The following is an 8,699-nucleotide window of genomic DNA, read 5'->3' as shown; positions in this document are numbered from 1 at the left end:
CTGTTGTCTGTGCGCAGAGACCAGCGGGAAAATCCCTCAGCTTTTCCCCGTTTCCTGCATGGTGGTGAGATTTGTGGTGCTTCAGAAGGGGGGAAGGCAGGCAGAGGTGTCAGCTCGCAAAATCAGCTGTCCTCTCTTTGTTCCAGGTGCCAGAAAGTATTTGTTAGGAAAACAGTCCTTGTGACTGTGCACCGATTCCCTGCCGCCTCCTATGAAGAGGCACTGTGGCTCTTGTCACGGCTCACTTTCGGACGGATGAGGCAAATCAAGACCCCGTAAGAAGGGAGTGGGTCAGGATGTGCGGGGAATACGCAGCGCACACAGCGAGTGCCCGAGCTGCAGTGTATCCGCAATCCAGAGATCTGATGTCGTCGGCTCCCAGGCAGTTCTCCAGTGTGCAGGCGCAGCCATCTGTGCAGCAGATCATTTGTTACCCCTGTAGGCCACCTCCGTCACCGACCACCAACAAACCACCGGCCAGTTCCAAGTAGGGCGAGGTGAATATTGCCGTACGCGTCCACATAGCACACATGAAATGCACGAGCATGGCCCTGTAGATACCACAAGTCTGAGGAATCTCCAAGAATGGAAATTCTTGGATTACACAGTATATACAAGCTGTTGTACGATAATTCATTTTGAAAGGGCTCTCAGGCTCCAGTCCAGCCTCCTACTCAGAACAGACTCAAGCACTGAATTCATACCAGCTTTCTTAGGGCTTTTGTCAGCTGGATCTTAAAAGTCTGCAAGGACAGAGGCTGGCACACCTTTCCCAGACTGGGTTCCAGTGCCTGACTGGCTCCATGGGGAGCTGATTCTCCTCCCACCCGTTTTATTCAGTAGCAACCTGCCCTGTTTCAGTTTATGACAGCTGCCTCTTGTCCTCTGACTGTGCCCTTCAGTCAGGAGGGGTTAGTGAGGTGACAGCCACAGGCTCTCCAGTACCAGAAAGCAGCTGCTAGGGGTGTCCTCAGTGTCCTCTCCAGGCTAACAAAGATAAAGCCCAGTCCCCCAGCCTCTCCTCCTGGGGAAAGTGCTCCAGCCCTTCACCATCATGCTGCCCCTCCTCACCATGATGTGCCAGCCTGGACACAGCTGTATAGCAAGAGATCCTGCCAGAAACCTTGCCCAAGTGAAGACACCTGACATACACTGCTCTTCCCCCATCCACAGAACCCCTCACTTTGTCACTGGAAGGCACTGAGGTTGGTCACACGATTTATTCCTGGTTAATCTATGCTGGCTATTCCAAATCACCTTCTCCATGTGACCACAAAAGGCAGCCAAGAACACTTGTCCCATGGCTTTCCTCCCAGACCAAACTGAGGGGGGTGACCTTACAGTCCCAGGCTTTTTGTAGATCCCCAGCCACCAGGGATCCCCCTGATCTCCATAGCCTTTCAAAGATAACAGTGGCCTCACTGCAACACCTGCCAACTCTCTCCACACTCCTGGGTCATCCTGTCTGGCCCCCCAGAATGTGTCAAACTTTCTCAGTAGCTGCTGACTCAATCACCCCCACTACAGGAGCCCTCTCCTTGAGCCCTGCTTGCAGGCACAAAGGCCTGGGGAGATCTTGGCAGTGAAGACCAGGACAAGAAAGGCACCGAGTACCTCAGCCCACACTCGGCTGAGCAGGAGGCTCTTTCAGCTCCCAGCCAGAGTTGCTCCAGGATGCCAGCTGCATTCCTGACCTATCTGTGAGATAGCTGCTTCTCTGCAGCAGCCAAACAGGGTTTTCACCCTCCCCAGTCAGGAAGCTTCTCCTGGTCACAAAACAGCCCAGGCAGAAATCAGACCAAAGATATTTGAAGCAAAAGCCTCCACTATCCCCCTCAGGTGGGTTCAGCATCACTCAGGCTGCCTGCAGTAGCTTCTTCATTAAAAATACACTCAAAGAGCAACTCTGCAACTTCAGAAATTAAAATAACCACTATTCAGAACATGGGTCACATGCAAAAGAGGTTGGGAATCTGCATTCTGGGAACAAGGAGGTTTCAAAAAGCCCCCATCCTGGAAGACAAGGCTGTCATGGCAATGGGAGCCAGCAGAGGGAAAAGGGCATTCATTATTTGGATAGTTGAAGTTCTGCCCAATAGAAGAGTAGAGGGGGACACAGAAGAGTTGCAGGTTACATGTTAAAAAACAGGATGAAGAGGCCAAAAATACTTCTAGGAGCAATTTGCTGGAATTATGAAAACTAGTAAATTCTTTTTCAAATTCTTGAGGAGAAGAAAGCATGCCAGAGATTCTGGCAGTAAGACAAGGCAAGATTAAAGGGATTGTTCAGACTATCCAACAGAAAAAATTATAATTTTTGGTTTGTTTTATCTGAATTCAGTGCAAAGGAACTTGAGAAGATTTCTGGGCTAAAAAGCCTGTTTTTTCTTGGGTTTTTACTTGGATGTTTACTGGGTACACTGAAGGTCCTGTTTCGCCCTGAAGAGTAGAAGATTAAGCTATAGAACAAATCATTAGCACTAACACATCTTCAGGACCAAACGGTTTTTACCTCACTGTTATAAGATCCTTCAGAGATAACTCACTTAAATATAAAGTCTCTTGCTAAAAACTCCTATGGCAGGTGGCTATTGCAATGTCAGTTTTTAAGGCAGGCATTAAGGGACCTAAGAAAACTTTAAACCTGTAAATCCAATATGAATTATGAAGCAAAATGCCAAAAACCCCACCAACCCAACCCACAAAACCCAGTATTAGCAAACACGTAAATAAACAGGACATACTGGCAGAGATTTTGTACAGAGACTCCTGCCATGCACATCTAGTGGCTTTATTTAGTGAAGTCAAACATATAAAAGGGAGATCCTGTTCATATAATTACTCGGCTTTCCAGAGGCCCTTGATAATGTCCCTGATTAGGAGCTCTTGAAACTAAGTTGTCATTAGATTAAAAGGAATTCACCTCACAGAGCTCAGAGAGATATGAAATTCAAGTAGATGTTAAGATGCACTGGGGAAAATCAACCCCAAGAATACATGTCCGTTCACAAAAGGAACAAGTTCACAACACCTCTGCAAAAACATCAGCTCCATTTTCAATAGCATCCAAAGAGTCAAAAGGTCTTGGACACACTAATGGAGGAGGAATCTACCTAAGAATATAAAAAGAAAGGAGCTGCTGCTCTCTCTGTAGGTCCCCAAGACACAACTTGCTGGAAGACTCTGCTAGGAAAATATCACTACAATATTATTACTGTTCCCTACATATTTGTCACTGCCTGCTTTTGGAAGCAGGATACTAGACTCAGCTCTGACAGTCATTCTTACAGTACAGTATTGTTAGAATTGTCAAGCTAGAGGTTGTCACAGGGATGCATCAGAAAGTGAAAACTCTCCAGGTGGTTTCTCAAGAAGTCCCCACAATGCAAATCAGTGAAAGAAGAGCAAATATTTTGAGGCCAAATCCAGTTATAAGAGAAACCATGAGAAAACAGTCTCCTGATATTCAATTTTTCCATGTTCAGTCAAATAGTAATTTGTGCCTGGTTTTGGTAAGCAGAAGTAAGGAATACAACCCAGTTCCATCATCAGTTTCTATTCCCATAGGAAACAACCCAGGGTCATCAAAGTCAGTTGATCTGTTTAAGTAAGTCAGAGGGGTAACTCAGGTGTGTAAGAGGCACATTCTTGCTGTATGTATGGTAGCATTCTCCCTAAACCCAAATTAAACTGGAGCACATGCAGAGCTGAACCACTATTTCTGCATTAGCAGTTTGGCTCAGAATCAGCTCAACTATTTAGTGCTAATCCCAGATCATCTCTTCTTGCTCTGGGCTGTTCCAAAGTGAGAGTCCTGTTCTGACAAAACTCCCACACTCCTGGAAGCCCAGGTTTTGACCAGACTCACAACCCACATTAGAGATGAGCTGGGCACTCACAAAAGGAGCAGATCTCCTCCAAAACTGGATTTATAGATACTAAGGCCAGAAGTGACTGCTGTACAACATGAGATTGTCTCGGTAAGATATTCTATGAATTACATATTTTAATCAGCTATCAAATACCTGTATTGCATTGTTTAAAAAAAAAAAAAAAGAACTTCATATTCTTTGTTTGATATGGTGAAATAATCAGTCTGTATTGGTTTCTCAAAAAAGCCTGTCAGAAGACCTCTGAGTGAAGATAAAGTTTTTGTCAGGGGAGTCACTAAAAGGACCTATTGAAACATGTAGTTGTAGTCTTACAGCTTCAGAGTAAGGAAAAGCACCAAGGGGATTAATCATCCATCTGTCATCAGGCACAAGACTTCTCACTACAGGACACCAGAAATGCTCTGGTCAAAAAAGAGCTGCACAGAGGATCTAAGAACTCACCTTTAGGAAGTCACAGTAATATTTATTTGCCTGGATTGGGAAAAAGGCAGTCAGGGAAACAAGTCAAGCCAGTGTTTTCTAGCAGCTCTTCTGTCCCACTTAGAGCTAAGCCCCAAAAGAGAAAGGCCAGAATATCCCTGCTTAAGTAATAACAGTAAAAGGAACCACCAAGCTAAAAATTTGTTTTCTGAAAGAGGGGCTCCCTGTGTGAGCTTCTACAGTACTTCTCAACCTCACAGCTCAGTGGGCAGAAGGGAAGAGCACGATGCTCCTGGAAGCAAAATCCAACAGCCAGCTCAATTATGCCAATTCATCTATGCAAATGCAGAACTTACTCACATGCCTCTCCCAAACCTGAGCTGGCAAACAGGTGTAAGAGCTACAACAGGAGTAGAGTGGTACTTCAGCTGGACTGACAGAGGGCACAGGATTCTCCAGGCATATAGAAACCAACAAGAACCCCCAGCCTAAACAAGCAACAGCTGTCTTTGGATTTACAGTACTATATCCAGAGAAGAAGTTTAATTTCTTTGTTTAGCAACATCAGAAAAATATTAACAGCTTCAGTGAGGAGTTGGACTGCTGCAAGCTCTATCAATACCCTCCTTCTTCTGTGCTTCTAACATGCATATCAGGAATCTGTGTTGTGACACTTTTGAAAGATAAGCTAAACAGATTTTTTACATTAGCCACAATATAAAGTTCACTCACATGGTTCATGTAAGTACAACTATAAGGCAAAAAAAACTGAGAAAGAGGGAATTGATCTCACCTGACAGAACTTCAAAGTTGCACAGATGTACCTCATGACTTCTGCAATTTAATAACAACAGGATGAATTTGATTATCAAAGATCTAATATGATATGCAAAATGCACTTATTTGATGCTGATTCAAATAGAACAATTATTAGACCAGACATGCTCACACAGCTGGAGAAAAGCTATTGCAGCTACACCCACTAGCCTGGCTCATAGTGGGGAAGGGCTGGGAGGACTGAAAGAGAAGGCTGTGCTGAACAATAAATGCTGGAGGAGATGTCCTACAAATTCATCCTATGAAAATTCCCTTCAAATATATCACCTGAATGAAGTGAATGAATTGTGGGTCACTGTCTTGTGGAGAACAATAAGCAAACCCCATAACAATAGTAGTGGGTGGGGTTTGTACTGAGATCCCAAGGACCTTAAAATTGTTGGGGAATATTCCTTCTCAGGTCCTTGAGAATCCAAACCACAAATAGATTCCTGCTTATTTGCTGGGTTAAAAAACACCAAAGAACACCAAACAAACAAAACCCCCCACACAGTTACAAAGAACTGGTGGGTCTAACAGGCACTGCTGTAAAACTGTACAGCACTGAATATTCCAGTGTTCAACAACAGATAAGAAATGTTCTGGCTTAGAACGAGGATTCCTCCTACCAGTAAAGACACAAATTCTACTGCACTATTCCAGGTCTCAAGACTGATAATGCAGATGCCTTTTTTTGTTGTTGTTGTTTCCTCCAAAAAAAAAGCTGCTTGCAAAAAACAGACCCAAATAAAAAAGCAGATATTGGCTTCATCATATATGGAGGTGAACTTGAATGAAAGGGCCACTGCAACCACTCCTATAATCCATAAAAACGGGGTGTCCCTGGTGTTGTGGGTGTGAACCTCTCAAATCAGAACCTGCAATTCTCAGAGAGGCATGTTGATAGGAGACTAGTAAGCAACTGGAATATGTTTCTAAAAAGTATGGCCACTCTGGAATAATGTAAAAGAATACTTTTGAACACAGAGGAGAAAAATGGTTACAGTGGTGAAGTCTATGGTTTGTTCATTAATATAAAAGGGAGGCAAACCCAATGGACTGGGGGTACCGGTATGCTCTGCTTTACCAGGATTCCAAAGGCATGTCATGGTTGGACACCCCCTGGAATATCTGGGAGTTACAAAACTAAAAGGACAATCCTATGAGACAAAGGCAAGGCAAATTAAAAATTAAAAAGGCACAAACAAGTGAATTGATGCAGCTTGTACTGCAGGAGTGGTTTCTGCAGCTGTGTCTCGTTGGGATGGTAACAAGGGTGAGCAGGTAGCCATGGATCACTTAACAAAGGGCCACAGGCTTTGCAGAGTCATGATAGCCATGCCGAGCTCCTCTGACTGCTTTCTGGCAAAAGTCAGTCTGTGTCTTTCTTAGAAGCTGTGGGGTGATGCTTCTTGTTCCTTTCTTCTGCAGTTACTGTGCTTACCTTTTTGTTGGTGTTTGATTTGTTCTGTTAATTCATTAATAACATCAGCCCAGAAAACACTGTGTTGTTGGAACTGTTACAATCCTTCTGGTCTTACCCTGCCTCTCTTCATGATACTCAAAATGCAGTGACACAGAAAGAAACCTACATCAAGTCAAACAAGCAAGCAATTAGAAACAAGCTTGCCATGGGTAGTGGCTGAGGGAAAAAACAAACCCCATAACAAAACCCCACCATTTTATTCACATCCAAGCTTTCAGAGGCAGTGTATGTGCTGACCTGTATTTTTTTTTTCTACTCAGTTGATAACTTTCCCTTAAAGATGCAGTGCTGTAGGTATCAGACACTTTAGGATGCACCTTTTCCACAGCAGAAGGAACTTAACACAGTTAAGTTACTTGAACAATTTATGGGGTTTTTTATACACTTACAAAGAACTATTCACTGAGATCTAAATGTTTATTCTGTTCAAGTGCTGTAGGGAAGAATCAAGAACTATCACCCAACGACCTGGGCCGTTAACACATGTATCTGTGTTTGGCAGAGTTAACAGGCAGTATTCTAACCTAATCTGAACAAGGAGTCTAGTTTTTCCCAAACACAGCCACTGGCAGAGCATTGATAGGAACTGGAAAACGAAATAACATTCCTAATCCACCCTTATTTTCCAGTGAAACTACAAGGGGATGTACTCAATGGTTTATTGAGTGTTTCAGTGCTTGTTCAAAGTTAAGCACCTACCATTGGCTGGGGAGGGAGACAGACAGGGAGAACAGTGGTCCCACAAGGCTCTGGGCATGTGGGAGTAGCAAAGGTGGCTGCTGCAGGGGGAAAGGTGAGCCAGGGAGATAAGAGCAAGGCAGGCCAGGCAGTGGTATCAACTACAAGAAAGAGTCCCACGGTACCTGGGTGAGGAGAGCAGAGCAGGGCCAGCAGCAGCAAGAAGGGTGAGCCCCTGACCAGCAGCCATTTACAGCAAGGAGCAGGTCCAAGGGCAAGGAGTGTACTCAGAGGAGTGTATCCCAAAAATTAGACAAGACTGGTAGAACTGTGGGTGTTGGGTGTCAAGTAAGTTCCTTGCCTAAGAGCCAGAGCAGCATGAGAGGGAGCTGGGAGGGGTTGAGAGTGTTCAGGACACCGTGTGTTCAGAGTTTGGCAGAGGACGTGATACAGGAAGGTGCGTATGAGTGGACTTGGTGGGAATTTGCTTGGATGTTATTTCAGTCTGTTGGAAGGTGTTCCTGGCAGTAAGCTGAAGAAGGAATTGGGCATTTTACAAGCAATGTAACAGCAGGCTGAGGGTGAGAATGAAGATGCTGTGCCTTGGAGTGAAGTCAGGTTGGGGATTTAATGTGTACAAGGAGCTACAGTCCAGAGATGGCTACTGAGTGTTTGCTGGGAGGCAGAAGGGCATTGTAGGTCTGCATGGTAACATGGAGATGCACCCACACGGGCTCTACCTGCAGCGTGTGGGAACAGTGCCTGGTGGGGAATGAGCTGCTTGATGAACAACACAAGTGCTAAATGAGTATTTGGAGTCAAGACCCAATTCTTCCTGTGTTTTGTGTGTACACTCATTTTGTGTTGGGCTGGAAAGCTGGGGGGATTGATGACGTGAACAAGGAACTAAAAGGTACAGGTGGAACTCCTTGGTAAGTTTCACATGGGCAACTCTAAGTGAACACAGAGGGCCAAGTGGGAAAAAGAAGCTCTGTTAAGCAGTTTCCCAAAAGGCCAAACACAGAAGCAGGGAGAGGGCTGCCCGATGGTGCTGGCAATGTTGCAACACAGGATCTGGCAGTCTGTGGAATGGCCTTGGTGCTTACATAGGAAATAAAACAAGTTCCCTCCATGGAAGTCCCGCCTGTGCCTATATCTTGGTCATACCTGCCCTCAGCCTGCGCATCCACTACTGTGCTATACGTGGGGTCCCCAGCAGGAACACCTGTGACACGCTTCTGTCCGCAGATCCGTATGTGGGAGGCTGGCGGTGTCCTGAGGGGTTTGTGCGCTCCGCAGCTCCCGCGCCACTTCTCTCAAGAGCGGCCGGGCCCCGCAGCTCCCCGGACTCGCTCCGTGACCGCGGAGGGGGCCGGTGTGTCAGCCAGCAGCCCGAGGTCTTGACA

This window comes from Corvus brachyrhynchos, unplaced genomic scaffold (genome assembly GCF_000691975.1).
Source record: "Corvus brachyrhynchos isolate BGI_N302 unplaced genomic scaffold, ASM69197v1 scaffold63, whole genome shotgun sequence".
NCBI classification, from domain to species: Eukaryota; Metazoa; Chordata; class Aves; order Passeriformes; family Corvidae; genus Corvus; species Corvus brachyrhynchos.
This window is presented reverse-complemented; position numbering follows the sequence as displayed.